General features: G+C 40.4%; 1 protein-coding gene across 7 annotated transcripts in view; it reads right to left on the reverse strand.

Annotated features, from left to right (window-relative positions):
- The window catches only part of pthlha (parathyroid hormone-like hormone a), a 93,327-nt gene that overhangs the window by 69,263 nt on the left and 7,446 nt on the right, over nt 1-16,618 (reverse strand). For 6 of the 7 annotated variants that reach the window (XM_057324050.1, XM_057324054.1, XM_057324051.1 and 3 more), the window contains one exon: nt 13,195-13,741. The gene's annotated coding sequence lies outside the window, so the exon portion shown is untranslated. Of the gene's footprint in view, nt 1-13,194; nt 13,742-14,619; nt 14,981-16,618 lie in introns of those variants that run through there. The other variant, XM_057324053.1, reaches the window with a different exon arrangement.

Raw genomic sequence — 16,618 nt, forward strand, 5'->3', positions numbered from 1 at the left:
AACATGTGGCCTGTCAAGTATAACAAATTAGTTTAAAAACACTTTGCAATTCCTCTGAGGAAGTTCTGTCAGCTGAAGAATGTCACTTTACACACGGATCTAACAGTCTTCCTTCCAGCACACGTTAACATTTGTAATGATGTCACAACTGATTTTTTTAGGTGACATTTTGGTTTGGAGGTTGTTTGTAGAGATCTGCACGGGCTTTAAACGAAAGCCCGAACCCGGCCCGTACCCGAGATTGTTTAACCCGGCCCGACCATTACGGTTACATTTTAAGTCCGAACCTGAAGTGCGTTTAACAGCAAGCTTTGTTGAAATGTGCTGCATTTTATGATTGCTTGCGACGATAATTAAACAAATAGCTACATGTAAGCAAACACAGTTTCATCAAGGCACGGCGGCCCCCTCAGCAGTGAACACACAAGAAAAAATAAGAAATAGCACAGACTTACCAATAACGAAACTTTGCTGTGGGTGAACAGGTGTAAAGGTCAAAAATCATTTTTGAACCCTCTGGAAGTGTTGGTTTAAGCGCCGTCCTCCTCTGATTAAAAGTTAGTCCAGCGGCACTGAAGTTCCTCTGGCTGCGGCTGCTAACGTCACCTGCAGGGATGCTGAGGAAGGACACTACGGGCCGGTCTTGACAGTAATGACACGATCATCATTCAGTGCAGCTTTCCCTGCATCATTTAGAACTGTAATACGTTTTCCATCGCTAATCTTTTGCTTTATCGCACTCATCTTACCATCACCTGCTGTGTCGTGATGACGAGGACAAGAGCGGGAGCACGTGCGCAGAACAGTTTGTGTGAAAAGTGTGTGTTTTCTCTCGTGTTTTTTTGTGGTCACAACACAGCAAACACGCAAGCACACGCCACGGCACGCAAACTTTGTATATAGCCTTTTTTTTTTTTAGTTGCAAACCCGAACCCGACCCGTAGCCGAGGCTATTCGTTAAACATTAACCCGAACCCGACCCCCGCGAGTTTTTCGGGCCCCGTCTGGCTCGGGTCGGGTTGCAGACCTCTAGTTGTTTGTCACCTCACGCTGAACGCTTCTTCCTCTTTCTAGAACTGAAGGTCAAAGTCGTGTCCGGTGAGAGCTGTTCTTTTACACCCGACTCATTCTTCAACTATTGTGTGTGAGAAGACTCTAGTGTTTTATTAATCTGAGCCTTAAAATCCCACTGAAGTGCCTTGAAATGTGCAGCTTTGGAAATCTAGAAACTACAAGCTGGAATCTGATGAGAAGCTGAAGTGCAAAAAAAAGTCTTTACATATCTTCTCTAAGTGAATTGTGTCAATGTTTTGAATACATCTCATTAAGACATATTTATACAAAATGCACAAATACTTGTTTTGAGTTTTGATTTCATGACGGCTTTCAAGTCGACTCAACAGTGATTCAGTATTAGCACAGGCGCAACTTTTATTACACACAGTCGCAATAAACGGGGTAACGGCCACACTGAACTCACAGCCAAATATATTTCAAGTGTGTGGTTTCATCACGCTCCAATAAAACCCACATCTGAAGACAACAGGAAATGATCGACACAACAACACAGAGCAAGAAAACCATCCACGTACTGTACAAACCAGCCACTAACTCCACGTCAGCTCATTAAAACTCTTCAACAGAAGTCTTTGTCTTTGTTTAAACGACACATGTTCTATAGAGTCAGGCCTAACTGTACCTTTACAGAAACACACCCAAATCACGAGAGAATCTCAAGTCGTATAATCACTCGCAGATTTTGACAACAAATCTCATTTGCTGTGCGTCTACAGGATTTATTTGTATAAGGAGCACTGAACACAAACGCTGGAGTTTATTTGGTTTAAATCATTCTTGTCTTAACAAACAACACTAAAAAGGCTAAAGGGGGCAGTGCTTTATGCTTAGTGAATGAATAATAACATCATTGTTTCTCAGGTGAGATTTTTCTCTGGCACACGGCTCTTGTTCTGGGTTTTATTTTGGCCGTCTGTATTATTGAACTCCGTGTGCTCAGCTGACTCTACAACAGAGGATCAAACGATCACAATTCTATCAGCTTCTCACATTATGGCTCAATTTATTTCTTCTGGAGTTCAGTGCAGGTTTTGTTCTTTGCTGAGAACAGTAGTACAAAAAGCTTTTAACACCGTAAATCCTTCACTGTGTCACACCCATCATGATCATGTTATTCAGCCCTTCAAGACTCACACAACAGTGTCTATGACATTAAATCCACGTGGGAGTGAAACATGCGTATGAGTGAAGCTCATTTCTACTCGACTCAATGTGGATTATGTCTGACAGACGAGACCATACGCACTAGTGATGCGGGTGATCCACGGGTCAGGTGGGTCGGGTAATAAAAAAATACATTCTGATTAATTGCTGGTGTATGAGATCAGTCATTAATGATACAAATATGAACTACTTTTCTCGAAAATACGAATGTGTTTTAAATGCATTTTTCAGACACTAATTTGCACTCATTTAAAAGAAATACGCGCGTGGCGGCAGTAGAGGGGGGTCCATTTCTTAAAGCAGAAATGGAGGCCAAACAGATCCGAGAGAAAATTAAAAACAAAACAAACGGAAGGAAAGAAAGAAAGAAAGAAAAGTGCCGTGTAGGAGCGTTTTAGTGAAGTGGTTAACGAGGATGAATCAAGTGCTGGTATGTAACATACAACGACTGTGAGGGCTGAATAAATGTTCATTTAAAAGCATCTTATGATCAGCGTATTATTTTACTATCAGAGATTAGTTCTAATGTCACTGAATCTGCTAACATCTGCTCAAAACAAAGAGTCAGAGTAAAAAGTGACGATCGGGTGCGGATATCTACAGTATATCAGAGAAAATGATACGTGCGGGTGGATCATTTATTTGAAGCAGCAGATGCGGGTGACATTTTAACACTAAATGCCATCAGCACAATGAGAATAGTTTAATAAAGAAATAGGTTTTGTAAAAGATATTAAAGTAAAACATGTGATCCTTGGTTTTGGAAGGTGAATCTCTAATAAATTCCCATGTGAAATGAACTTGGGCACAATGAATGAACTTCATGTGGATTTATAACTATATAGATCATTTTGTACATAATGTTTTAACTGCATATGGTTGAGAAATAAAAGTGTAACTGTAAACAGCAAAAAAATATAAAATAATATATAAATTTACATAATAAATTCACACCACAGGACACATGGAGGATATACAGTATGTCAACTACCCAGTTACAAATCCAGAGACGTCCAGATGACAGAAACATGTGCCAGCTTTGATGTAAGGATTAAATGACTTCACATTCAAAGCAAAAAAACATTGTATTTGATGCAGACACAGGGCTGAAATTGTGTTTCTAAACACGAGAAAGAGGATGAAGACACATCACAATGAAGTGCATCTCTGATGATGTTAATGAAAACTCTCACAGCAGTCCATTTCACCTTCGTAATGAACCAGCTGAATCTTAATAGACATATGCTAACTGCAGGAAGAGGAAATAAGAGGCTTGGTCCAGACCCAAATGGTTTTTCATTGGACTGGTGTTTTTCTTGTAGGTTTTTTCTGGGTGCCGGTGAGCTCTACAAGAACCGCAGGTGATTACTTCAACAGAGACGGAAGATTAATGACCCGTACATCTAATGTTATATGCCTGTCTGAAGTGACCACATGTTCTCACATTCAACCGAGTTTGTGAGATCTGCCTTTGATTTGCACAGAATGATATCATGCAGATGTCTGATTACGTCTGTCATTGATTTTGCGTTGCATTTCAAACTTCCATTTAGAAAACGAAGCTCTACAATAAGGAAAGGGGTCAATTCGATTTACAACGGTCGTGAAAGGGGCCGGAATTGTAAAGAAAACTCAAGACATGTGCGGAAGAACAGTCGCCGCTTACAGCTTTGAAGGTGGCAAATGTTCCAGCTTTACAAGATACTTTCCATCCACTTGAAGAATTCACACTCCTGGGAGGTGAGAGGCAAACAAACCAATGAGGGAAGTCCTGGCTGTGTATTTAAATAGAAAGCTGAATGGCTTGCCTGTTAAAGTGATCAACTCCAGATTTTTTTCTGGAACACATGTGGGATGACTGGGGGAAATGGGGCAGTTGACCTCTCTCTCAGCTGGGGTGATATTTAAAAATAGACCTGCCGAAGAGTTGATGGGAGGAAGAACCCCAGCGCTGTGTGTCCGGGAAACTGAGACACCCACTGAACTGCTAAACATCCCTGACGTTAGGTACACATAATATGTCAATAAAACTACGACTACAAATAGAAAGAATGAAATATACATTTTTGAGATGAAAAACACTAGTTATTAATTCCATGCAAAACTGATCCATGTTTGACTTGACTTGACAAATGTATCGATATATTTGATCATAAGCAGATGTCTAGAATAAAACGACATCTATCACAGTAAACTGTCTGTACTGTATATTGTAGCTGTAGGAACTGTTTCTACGTTGTTGTTATTTTGTTTGAAATAGATATGAAATCTATTATATTTTGAATTTCTGTTACCTATATTCTTTTTTCAATATTTATGTAAAGCGCTTTGAGATACTACTTTTAAAGGCGCTATATAAAATAAAGTTATTCTTCTTATTCCAGCTAACTGTCCAGTACACCACATCAGGCCATATTTCAGTCACATGACTGTCACAAGCCCGAGGCCTCTTCACGTCTCCACAACTAACTTTTCCAGCCCGCACATGATTTCACCTCCTCTAGATGTTGAACCAGAGCCCAGCTCGCATTCCCTTCACACAATCAATGAGAACCAGATCAGCTCAAATATTCACTGATCCTTTATAAATGCTGAGCAGCAGAGGTATCACTACTATTGTGAGAATATAATGGACGAGAAACAGATTTAGATATAAGCCACCCAGACAGATGCTAATCACACAAACCCCGGTTTCACAGACAAGGTTTAAGACTAGTCTCAGACTAAAGTGAATTTTGAGCCGTCTTATCTGAAAATAATCGTATAATATATCAGTGCCATCGTTTTGTTTCAAGATGCACACCAGTAATGTTTTGTTCAACGGCATTTTAATAAAAGCGACTTAAATAGCCTAAAATAAACTAAGGCATTGTCCTAAGCCTTGTCTATGAAACCAGGCCTTATAGTATCAAATACAAATACGCATCACACACTGCAAGTTTTGCAATGTAAGAAAGCATTATGGTGGCACAATGATGTTCGTCTACAACACATTTAAGCAAACACCTTACAGTAGGTTTTTACCACCCGAGAACCATTTCAGTCCCTAAACCTTAGACAAGCATTCTAATTTCTTGATTTAGCTTGCTAATTAAACTAGTCAAGAATGTTCTGTTCTGAGCGTCCAGCTGTTTTAACCGTACGGTGAGATGATCTGTGTCTGTCCTCCACATGTGTTCAGTCTGAGGAAGAACTCTTTCTGAGGAAAATCTGCTGCTCCCAGACAGTCTTTGTTTGGTGAGGCCTGTGAATGGCATGCGTGTCCACTCCTTTGGAATTTTCCCTCTTTCTTCATCCAGGTGGGCCGTGTGAAGGAATGAGGTTTATAAGTTCAAGCTCATTGTTTGGAATTTTACTTCCTGCTATGTCTTTCTGCAAATAAACAGACGTCGGCCACAGGGCGGCACATGATGGTTAAGCGAGTGGCAGAACGTTAAAAATGGAAAAAAGGACAGCGAACGAGGGAATATTTAGCAGGTTTTTCCCCTGTTGATCATCTCACGGTGTGTGTTAGCGTGTACATTGTTGAGGTGTCCAGGTGCAGCTTATTGGAGATGATCTTCACGTTCAGCCCGATGCAGAGTGCTTTGTTTCGGTCATGTACACAGACACACATGGTGAATGTTTGCGGTGGGACGGTCACCTCACAGAGTGCATGTCTCTGTTGACTTTGGTTGACATTGTGATGGCCTGGCACAGTCCACATTCATTCTAGCGTGTGTTACGTCCCCAGAAATTCACCCAAACAGGACCCGAGACTGTTTATGGGGCGAGCGTCACCTGGGGGGTCTGGACCTTTCAAACCCTCAGCTTCTGGATCTTTCTGATGTCACAAACCAGTTCACACAAGAGGCAAAACAAGAGCACTTGATGTGCTACAAACACTACCCATGACTCAAGGTCAACACTGCACACCAGCCATTCACATCAAAAGAACAAATGCAGAACAAATGTCTCATTTGTCTCATGTCATAAAATAATACACATTTTTTGTTGTGTTGTGGTTGTACCCTTACAACTAACAGAAAGCTACATGAGGTTTAACAAAAATAGTAATGCTGCGTTCACACCAAACGCAAAATTAAGCGATTTGCGCGAGTAAATTACATACCAAGCCAATGCAAAGACGTAGCCTTGCGCCGGGCGAATATGCGATTGATGCGCGCTCCACGCAAGTTGAAAATGTTTAACTCGAGTGAGAAACTCACACAAAGAAAAATGTTTTTTGATACATCCGGACGAGTGAAGACATTTCCCGTCACGCAATGTTTTTTGCATCACTCATAGCTATTCCTGCGAGTAATAAAGAGCGAGAAACGGGATGTGAACACAGCATTAAAGAGCAGACAGGAACAGGGTGTACTGGAATATTACTGGTTGAGTTCTTGCAGGGCCATAAGCACATAATCAAATGGCCCCGACCTGCTCCAGAGAGATGGGTGTTTGGAAGCATATATACAGTTATTATTATGCTATTCTATTCTGAAACAACAAACAATATCATTAATCTGAACGAAAGACGCCAAATAGTGAGTGTGTCAAAAGTGAATCTTTAAAACTTGGTCTCCACACAGACAAGTTACAAATATGGAACATGGGGTCTCATTCACTAAGCATGTGCGCACACATATTTCTGTGACATCTGCATACAAACGTTTTTACAAATCATGATTCACCAAGAACTTTCATAATAATGAATGGGCCTCATTCATGAAACATTCTTAAATATATGAGTAAATTCTGAGTAATTTGCGCGTTATGCAGCCCTTCCCGAAAACTTTACTCAGGATTCACAAATACTTCGTAAACGTCCAATTTGATAGTAAAACGTGTGTATGTTAATGGATTCCAATCATACCTAAACAGGACGCGCATGCACGCGCATTCACAATTAGCATAATCCCAGACTATGAATTACAGATACGGAAATTACGTATCTAGGAATGCTGGAATCCTCTGGACTTCATTCTCTGGTTTGGCTACATTATATCGCATAAATGCATATTATACTAATAGGCTATATGCTTACCTATAAATTAATAAATTAAACTGTGTCCACCAAAACGTTTTTAGCCAGCTAAAATAATAATTTTTTTTAGCAATTTGATGGTGCTCTTCTGAAAACGACCAGATGGTGGCGCTTGAGAACGCTTTGGAGGCACTGCGAGTTATTCCAGAGACGCGTTGGTTGCTGTGATTTAGAACAGTTAGCATCTAATTTTAAAGAATATTACTTCATATGAAAATGCAGTAAGCATTAATCTTAACTTTGTTATTGTTGTGTATGATGGTTGGTCAGTTTAGTGTTTGTCCCACCCCTTCTCCACTGTGATTGGACGGCAGTGTAAAAAGGACAGTGAGGAGCTCTGCGTTTTACCCAAAGTTAAAAAGTAAAAAATTATAAACGACAGGGCAAAAGAACTCGTGAAATATCGTCTAAAAGAATACAGAACGTTACGTGCGGTTTTAAGCACACGTGGTATGGAGCAAGTGTACTTTCGTACCAACTAAAATTTTGAAAATACGAACATTTTCATGAATACGAAAATTTACGTTAGAATGACTTTACGAACGATTTATACAAAAATTTGTTCTGCTCATGTTTCATGAATGAGACCCAATGTGTGTAAATTCTTTTTTTTTGTTACACACTATTATCCATTATAGACACAGATGTGCGTCTCTGGAGAAACCAAACAGAAGGTTTTAGTGAGCTTTCCTTTAGCTCAGTGGAAAGAGCATGCCGTTAACGCCAAGGTCGTGGGTTCGATCCCAGGGGATTGCACAAACAAATGTATAGGACAATGCAATGTAAATCACTTTGGATTAAAGTGTCTGCCAAATGCATAAATGTAAATGTGACAAATGTGATGCTGCTCCTGAAAACCCGACTAAAACCATCAAATCTAATTATGAGCATCAAAATTAGATTTTACCATCATCTGCTAATTGTAAAGTTGATATCTTTAATATTGCCTGAGTAAGACCATGTTAAAGAAATCATAATGAATTTAATCATAATCGATATTAAAGATATCAAGTTTACATTTTGTAGATTATGTAGAAAAAAACGTCAGCTGGGTTTTCACAGGCAGGGTCACAAATATGATGACTGCACACAATTAAAAGTGAATGAGACTCTGTGTCATTGGTTTATGAGTTAATGACAAAAACGATCTGGGCCCGTATTCATGAAAAATCTTAATTCAATGAGTTGCTCCTAGAAAATTCTTAGAAATGTGGGCGTTTCCTCTTAAAATTACAGAAAAGATCCTAGAAAAGAAAAACGTAATTCATAAAGCATATGACCCTTAACCCTTAAAAGAGCTCTTCAGGTCCAAATAGTTAGGAGTAGCGAGATAGACTTTTAAGTGGCTTAAGAGTTTCTTTAGCAGCAGAGAAAATGGACAAAACTCAAAGAGGAAGAAGAAATGTGTTGCACACAATGCATGACAGTTAATAAGACACAACACAACACATTGTGCAGGGATTGTGTTTGTGACCGATCTTATTAGAGACACACGCTAACATCTCCACACTAACTGCAATTACTATATTAACATATTCGGCAACTGGAACAAATGCAGCTCTTAGTTGAGCTTGGGAGTCAATGGGTGTTGAGATGTGTTTGGTTATAAGCATCTTTCTCTGTGTTCATCAGAACAAAGACATTTATACAGATTTGGAACAACTCGAAGGCGAGTAAATGAGGACAGAATTTTCATGTTTTGGTGAAGTGTCCCTTTAAGCTAAGACTCCTAGTCAGACGTTTTTAAACTCAACTAAGAGGTTTCTGAGAGGATTCTAAGAAGCTTTAAGAATACTACGGGCTCTGATCACTTACCAACCATTCTCTCTAAATTAGGAAGCATCAGAAACAAATACATGCGGGCCAAATACAGTAAGATGATGTCATCTCTTTCAGTGTGCAGCCACAAGCTCGATGTAGGTTCGTTTGAATAGCATCATTGTATTTACACATGAACACACATCCCTCTCTGCTCTGCTGTCTGAATCCACAGAAGTGCTTCCTGATTTTTGTATGTGTATAATTATGCCTGCGTGTGCTACAGTCCCGGCAAACAAACCCTTTTTGTCTGCATCTTAACTCAAACCACACGCTCGGCCTCTGTCCATTATCAGGCAGCACATCTCTGCCGCCACGGGCCAGGAACTGCAATGAGGTCATGAGCGCCGAGACGTAGCCCAGCTTTCAATCGGGTCCTCTCCTGAGCCAAGCGTTCTCACGGGCCGCTGTTGGGTGGGTCCGGGCTGCTTTGAAGCATTATGTAAAAACTGTCCAAACACAAACGTGCTGAAGAAAGATGGCATCTGTGTTTATGCTTCAATCGCTGGATCCAGCTCAGCCCGTGGCCGTCTGTGTGAAGAGTAAACCGGGCCTTTGATGCGTTACTCAGCTGGGCTTATCTGTAATTCCTACCCGCCCTGCCCAACTGTGCTCAGCACCAGATGATATGTAATATCAATAAGGAGAGAACGCCCAGAATATAAACAACCCCGTTCACCCCCTCTGACCCCCGAGCTCTAAAGGTAAGGCTGTGGTGTTTGGCGTAGGCCAAGGAAATCGAATCCTTCCATTTATTAGTTTCCGAAGGCCGTGTTGTTGTAAGGATTAAGGATGAAAAACAGAATTAATGCCACAGCAAGACAAACAAGCAGCGAGCGTTATTTCCCTGCATGAAAGGCTCAGCGCACCCTTTCCTCTGTACCTCCATTAACACAGAAGGGTTGGGTCACGCTTTATTTTCTAGTCTTTCACTGCAGGATCTACTCTGAATGTCTTTTACTCCTTCTCTTTAATGTAATAACGCTCTTGAAAAAGAACGAGTCATGTGACACAGTGTTATGGATGTGTTTAGTACTTGCGTGTGAACTGTGACTTGTGTATGTTCATCACTTCTGACTGAGAAATTCAACATTTTAAAGAGCTCTGTGCCACACACACACACACACACACACACACATATACTAGTATAGTAGTGAGGACATTACATAGACTTCCATTGATTTTATATCAGGCTTATGATATATTCTATCCCTAACCCTAATAATCAGACAAACATGTGCACTCCATTACATTTAAATAAAAACACTATTTGAGCGAATTATGAGCCTTTTTATTTAGTGAGGACCAGTAAAATGTCCCCACAAGTGGGTTCACACGTATTTCACTGTGGTACTGAGGACATTTGGCCCTCACAAATATAGCTAAACAAGTACACCAACACACACACACACACACACACACACACACACACACACACACACACACACACACACACACACACAACGCACACAACCATACACACACGCTGGTCATATAATTAGAATATCATCAAAAAGTTGATTTATTTCACTAATTCCATTCAAAAAGTGAAACTTGTATATTATATTCATTCATTACACACAGACTGATATATTTCAAATGTTTATTTCTTTTAATTTGATGATTATAACTGACAACTAATGAAAATCCCAAATTCAGTATCTCAGAAAATTAGAATATTACTTAAGACCAATACAAAGAAAGGATTTTTAGAAATCTTGGCCAACTGAAAAGTATGAAATGAAAAGTATGAGCATGTACAGCACTCAATACTTAGTTGGGGCTCCTTTTGCCTGAATTACTGCAGCAATGCGGCGTGGCATGGAGTCGATCAGTCTGTGGCACTGCTCAGGTGTTATGAGAGCCCAGGTTGCTCTGATAGTGGCCTTCAGCTCTTCTGCATTGTTGGGTCTGGCATATCGCATCTTCCTCTTCACAATACCCCATAGATTTTCTATGGGGTTAAGGTCAGGCGAGTTTGCTGGCCAATTAAGAACAGGGATACCATGGTCCTTAAACCAGGTACTGGTAGCTTTGGCACTGTGTGCAGGTGCCAAGTCCTGTTGGAAAATGAAATCTGCATCTCCATAAAGTTGGTCAGCAGCAGGAAGCATGAAGTGCTCTAAAACTTCCTGGTATACGGCTGCGTTGACCTTGGACCTCAGAAAACACAGTGGACCAACACCAGCAGATGACATGGCACCCCAAACCATCACTGACTGTGGAAACTTTACACTGGACCTCAAGCAACGTGGATTCTGTGCCTCTCTCTCTTCCTCCAGACTCTGGGACCCTGATTTCCAAAGGAAATGCAAAATTTACTTTCATCAGAGAACATAACTTTGACCACTCAGCAGCAGTCCAGTCCTTTTTGTCTTTAGCCCAGGCGAGACGCTTCTGACCTGTCTGTTGTTCAAGAGTGGCTTGACACAAGGAATGCGACAGCTGAAACCCATGTCTTGCATACGTCTGTGCGTAGTGGTTCTTGAAGCACTGACTCCAGCTGCAGTCCACTCTTTGTGAATCTCCCCCACATTTTTGAATGGGTTTTGTTTCACAATCCTCTCCAGGGTGCGGTTATCCCTATTGCTTGTACACTTTTTTCTACCACATCTTTTCCTTCCCTTCGCCTCTCTATTAATGTGCTTGGACACAGAGCTCTGTGAACAGCCAGCCTCTTTTTCAATGACATTTTGTGTCTTGCCCTCCTTGTGCAAGGTGTCAATGGTCGTCTTTTGGACAACTGTCAAGTCAGCAGTCTTCCTCATGATTGTGTAGCCTACAGAACTAGACTGAGAGACCATTTAAAGGCCTTTGCAGGTGTTTTGAGTTCATTAGCTGATTACAGTGTGGCACCAGGTGTCTTCAATATTGAACCTTTTCACAATATTCTAATTTTCTGAGATACTGAATTTGGGGTTTTCATTAGTTGTCAGTTATAATCATCAAAATTAAAAGAAATAAACATTTTAAATATATCAGTCTGTGTGTAATGAATGAATATAATATACAAGTTTCACTTTTTGAATGGAATTAGTGAAATAAATCAACTTTTTGAAATAATCTCTCTAAAATTATTTTAGTGGTAGGAGAACTCTTAACTGGACGAATTTTACTGCCGCTTCTACCTAAGCAGTGGTGTGCGGGTAGGATCCCAAGCCCCGCCCATCACATGCCGTAAAGCAGGCAAAAACGTTTTACTCATAGCCTGGGTGAAGTTAGCCAACATCTAACAATAAGACGAGACCATCTAGTTCAACACAAGTCTCCAAACCATCACCATGGCAGAGCCAGCAAAAAAGAGGGTTTTGTCGGAGGAAGCGAAGAGAGAGAATGAGTGATCAGACACTAGCCCGATCATGAATCAATATCAGACAGGCTTACACTCGGTGGCGCGAGCTGCAAGAGGCAACGGGTTGCAAAACTGATGGAGACCTAGCGGTCCTGCTACTGGATTTGTAAGTGTTATATGTACATTTATTCTTACTGTCCTGTACTTTTGAGCTTATTTGTTATTAGGATGTGTTCAGGTTGTTCATTGGCGCACCACCGGTTCACAATTTATAACTGTAAGGTAGCTGAGAGATAATATTTTGTTGTCCCGGTGTCGATAGCTAGCATGTTGTTTCTCGTCACGAATGTGTGTAATGCATGTAAACGAAGACTGCCAAACCACAATACACGTTTTGTGGTAAAAATTCCGTAGTTCAGACCAGTTATGCACGTACGCCGGTTACATCAGCTTTGTAAACAAATTCACGTGTATTGAGCTGACAACGGGGAAACTTTGCGACAGTATTTACGACACACGCATCAGACAATTGCTCTTATCAACCACATGGGGTAACCATACACCAAAACTGCTCATTGTTGCTTTAAATGGAGCTGAGAACACTACATGGTTAATGGCAGCTGAAGGCATTTTCAGAATGGATAAAAATGTAAACAATGGAAATGACGGGGGTGAGAATATTATGATTGACAGGTGTCCAATCGTGCAGGTGCAGATTCTGTCAGGTCAACATCACAAGACACACCACACCTTCACTTCCAAAGTTATCCCTCTATATTTACATTTACTTCCCAAGTTATCCCTGTGTTTGTACCTTTACTTCCATGTGTCTTCTCAGCCTGTGGGCTCTGGCAGCTCTCTCTCTCCCTTCACTTCCTCCTGTCCTCCATCAGCCCTTCGTCCTTCATTCCAGCGTCCAGATGAAAGGCTCCAGCGTTGTTCCCTGAAGTCTGCGCTCTGCTTGTGTGGTCCCTCCAGAGGGAACGACGTAATGCTGTCACCTCCCGGCCGGGATGCGTGTGTTTGTGTGTGTAGACTCACTCTCACTGATGGCTGATGGTCATTTTCCACTTGAGAGCTTCAGGGATGTTTATTGTTCACTAGAAATTGGCAGCATATTTCAGCAGAGATGGTGCTGAGTGAAGATTTCTCTCACTGTCCTTCATTATTCCTCATTTCTCTTGTGCGTGACACTCTGTAGCTTATATTCAGGTGATGTGTTTTGATGGTTGTGGCGGTGAGGTCTGAGTGTGTTATGATTATTATATGATTAATAAACACGTGTACAGATGGTTCTGCTGGATCGGTCTCCATGGCTCTCTCTGCCACTTCTCAAACTGCAGGAGAAATCAGACAAACACCTGAAAAACAAAGACAACATTAAACAACCTAACAACTCCTTCATGAGTATCTGTAAACATTTACACAAAAGATTCTACCCCACAATTTAAAGAGAAAAACAAGAAATTATATTTTCAATGAAGAGTTATTTTTACTAGTATTATTTTTTGTAGTATTTTCTGTTATTTATGGGATCACACTTTCGGTCTCTCTATTCCAACTCAAGTTCCTCACAGTAATGCCCAAAACAACATGAAGAAAATATTATAATATTGATAAAATATTGTTAATATTTTATAACTTAATAATGTTATATTACAGTAAAAAGAGCAGAATTATGTTATTATTACTATAATAAGTACCAGGATAAAATTAATCAATTTACATTTAATTTTACATAACACACAAATGTAATATCAATATGATTTAATAAAAGTTCTTAGATTACAACAATGACGTTTTGTTACTACTCTCTTAATTTTACTGACTAACACTCCAAATGTAAACCCTTCTGTAACGATAAAACTCATTTAAATCTCCCACTTTCATTATATTCCTGTGCACTCGCTTCCTGTTCTGGGATCAGTTTCGCTAACTATGTCACGTGACAAAAAAGGCACCTGTGTAAACCGCTCGCACACGCGCATTTACCGCCAACTACTGGTGTGTTTATATTAAATTTCATTAAAGACCAATATAAAACGTCAACATAGACTAAAACAATATTAAAACACATTATTTCGGTATGTCAGAGTCTTTATACTAGTCAAATTAAAACACCGTGAGAACATATCAGGTATTTAACTTTTTAAAATTTAAGATTTTCATTCGTGTCGCTCTTCAGATAAAACGAGCAATACAGTCACGTTTTATTTGATAATCAACTTGTATAACTTACAACAGCTCAAGCGGGAGGTTTTTTGTGACCTTTTCCCATCAAACCGAGAGACAACGCGAGGCAGAAATCGTGATGTGACTTTCGCGCCAATGATCGAGCATGCGCAGTAGCTCAGTATATCACGTGCGTCACGTCTAACCCTGCGTTCCATTCCGAAGTGATCATCCCTTTTTCCCTACTCCCTTCGTGTAAACTGTAGAGAGAAACGCAATTGTGTCTCTTAGTGTGTCTGTTTAAATTTGACCTTGCAAAAAGAGCAATAAAAACAACGACATTTTTTATTTATTTGGAGTAACGTTTTGTATGGCGTCCACTTCCCGAAGGGCAATTAATCCAGTTTGGACGCACCCATCAGCTTCAGTTTTAGTACACTAGATAGAGCGCTAATCCGAGCGTCATGTTATGGGCTGTCTCCACGTAGTATACCGAAATTGTACCCCCTAATACCACGGCTCTAACTAAATACTTGGGCTGCGTCCGAAAGCTTTGGCAGGCGACTTGATGCCTCGCTGTCTCATGAGGCAATGCGTTCGGAGGCAGCATTTAGGCACGAATGCAGCTCCGACAAACACATTCAGAGGGCGCCTTTGTGATAACTAATCGAATATTTTAAAACTACAACACTAATCTCGATAGAAATGCAATCAAAAGTTGTAAAATGAAAAATTAGAACATTATTTACACAAAAACTGTGCTCTAGCTGCTTTCTGCACCGATCGTATTCATATTTTAGTCATTTAGCTGCTAATCTATTCATGTTAAATTATGTTAATATTCTTTTTAAGAAAGTTATTAGGACGTGCTATAAAGCAAATGTTTTAGATGTACAGTATTTTGACAGGGTTACACATAATCATTAACATTTGACAAAACTATTGTGGTATTATGAAGAATACATATCATTTTCCACATTTGCAGCTTTGGCCACGCAAATGTGAAATTTCCACAAGCAGTTACAATGAATAAAACAAAGAACACCTTTACACAAATATGATATTTGATGTGTTACGTAATGTAGAAAGTCTCAATGCCAGTTCCAGTCACAGGTCTGAAGACTACACATGCATTATTCTTCTACACATCTATGCATTTCCTTTTCTCTTGATTTCTTAAACACATTTCACTGATTGCGAGTCATAAGATTGAATGTAGAAAAGGGAAGAGAAAGACAGGACCTGCTAGCAGTGATGATGTGTAGCCTCGACTGTAAAGGAAAACTTTTGGAAAAACGACGTCATGCACCGGAGGAGAGTTTGCGATGAATGCTCACTTTGAGTGGAGGGTTTTTTCCCTCTTTGATGGACTCAGTGATTCAGAGGAGGAGAAGATGAGCTCCATTAGGACGGTGTATGAGTTGAGCTCTTGGGTGGAGTAATGCGAGCGTGTGTGTTTATGTGCATGATCACGTCAGTGTTTAAGATTGCTGGCACGCTGACACCACTTCCAATGGCACTCCTCAGAATGGCGCTTTAATGTCTCCAAAACACATCAAATGAGTTGAAGGAGAACACGGGACGCAGTGTAGCAGGTCAGGGTTTAAGTTCAGAAAAAGTCAGTCTATTTAAATCTACGTCTTTGTTTATGAAATGAGCTGTTGGTAGTTTTGTGGATGTTTGTGACCCTGCACTGGGTGATGATGGTGATGATGGGTGATGATGGTGATGAAGGTGATGATGGTGATGATGATGGGTGATGATGGTGATGGTGGTGATGATGGTGACGATGATGGGTGATGATGGTGGTGATGATGGGTGATGATGGGAGATGATGGTGATGGAGATGATGGGTGATGATGGTGATGAAGGTGATGATGGTGATGGGTGATGATGGTGATGAAGGTGATGATGGTGATGATGATGGGTGATGATGGAGATGATGATGATGATGGAGATGATGGTGATGATGGGTGATGATGGTGATGATGGAGGTGATGATGGTGATGAAGGTGATGATGGTGATGATGGAGGTGATGATGGGTAATGATGATGGGTGATGATGG

Source organism: Triplophysa rosa, linkage group LG24, assembly GCF_024868665.1.
Source record: "Triplophysa rosa linkage group LG24, Trosa_1v2, whole genome shotgun sequence".
NCBI lineage: Eukaryota > Metazoa > Chordata > Actinopteri > Cypriniformes > Nemacheilidae > Triplophysa > Triplophysa rosa.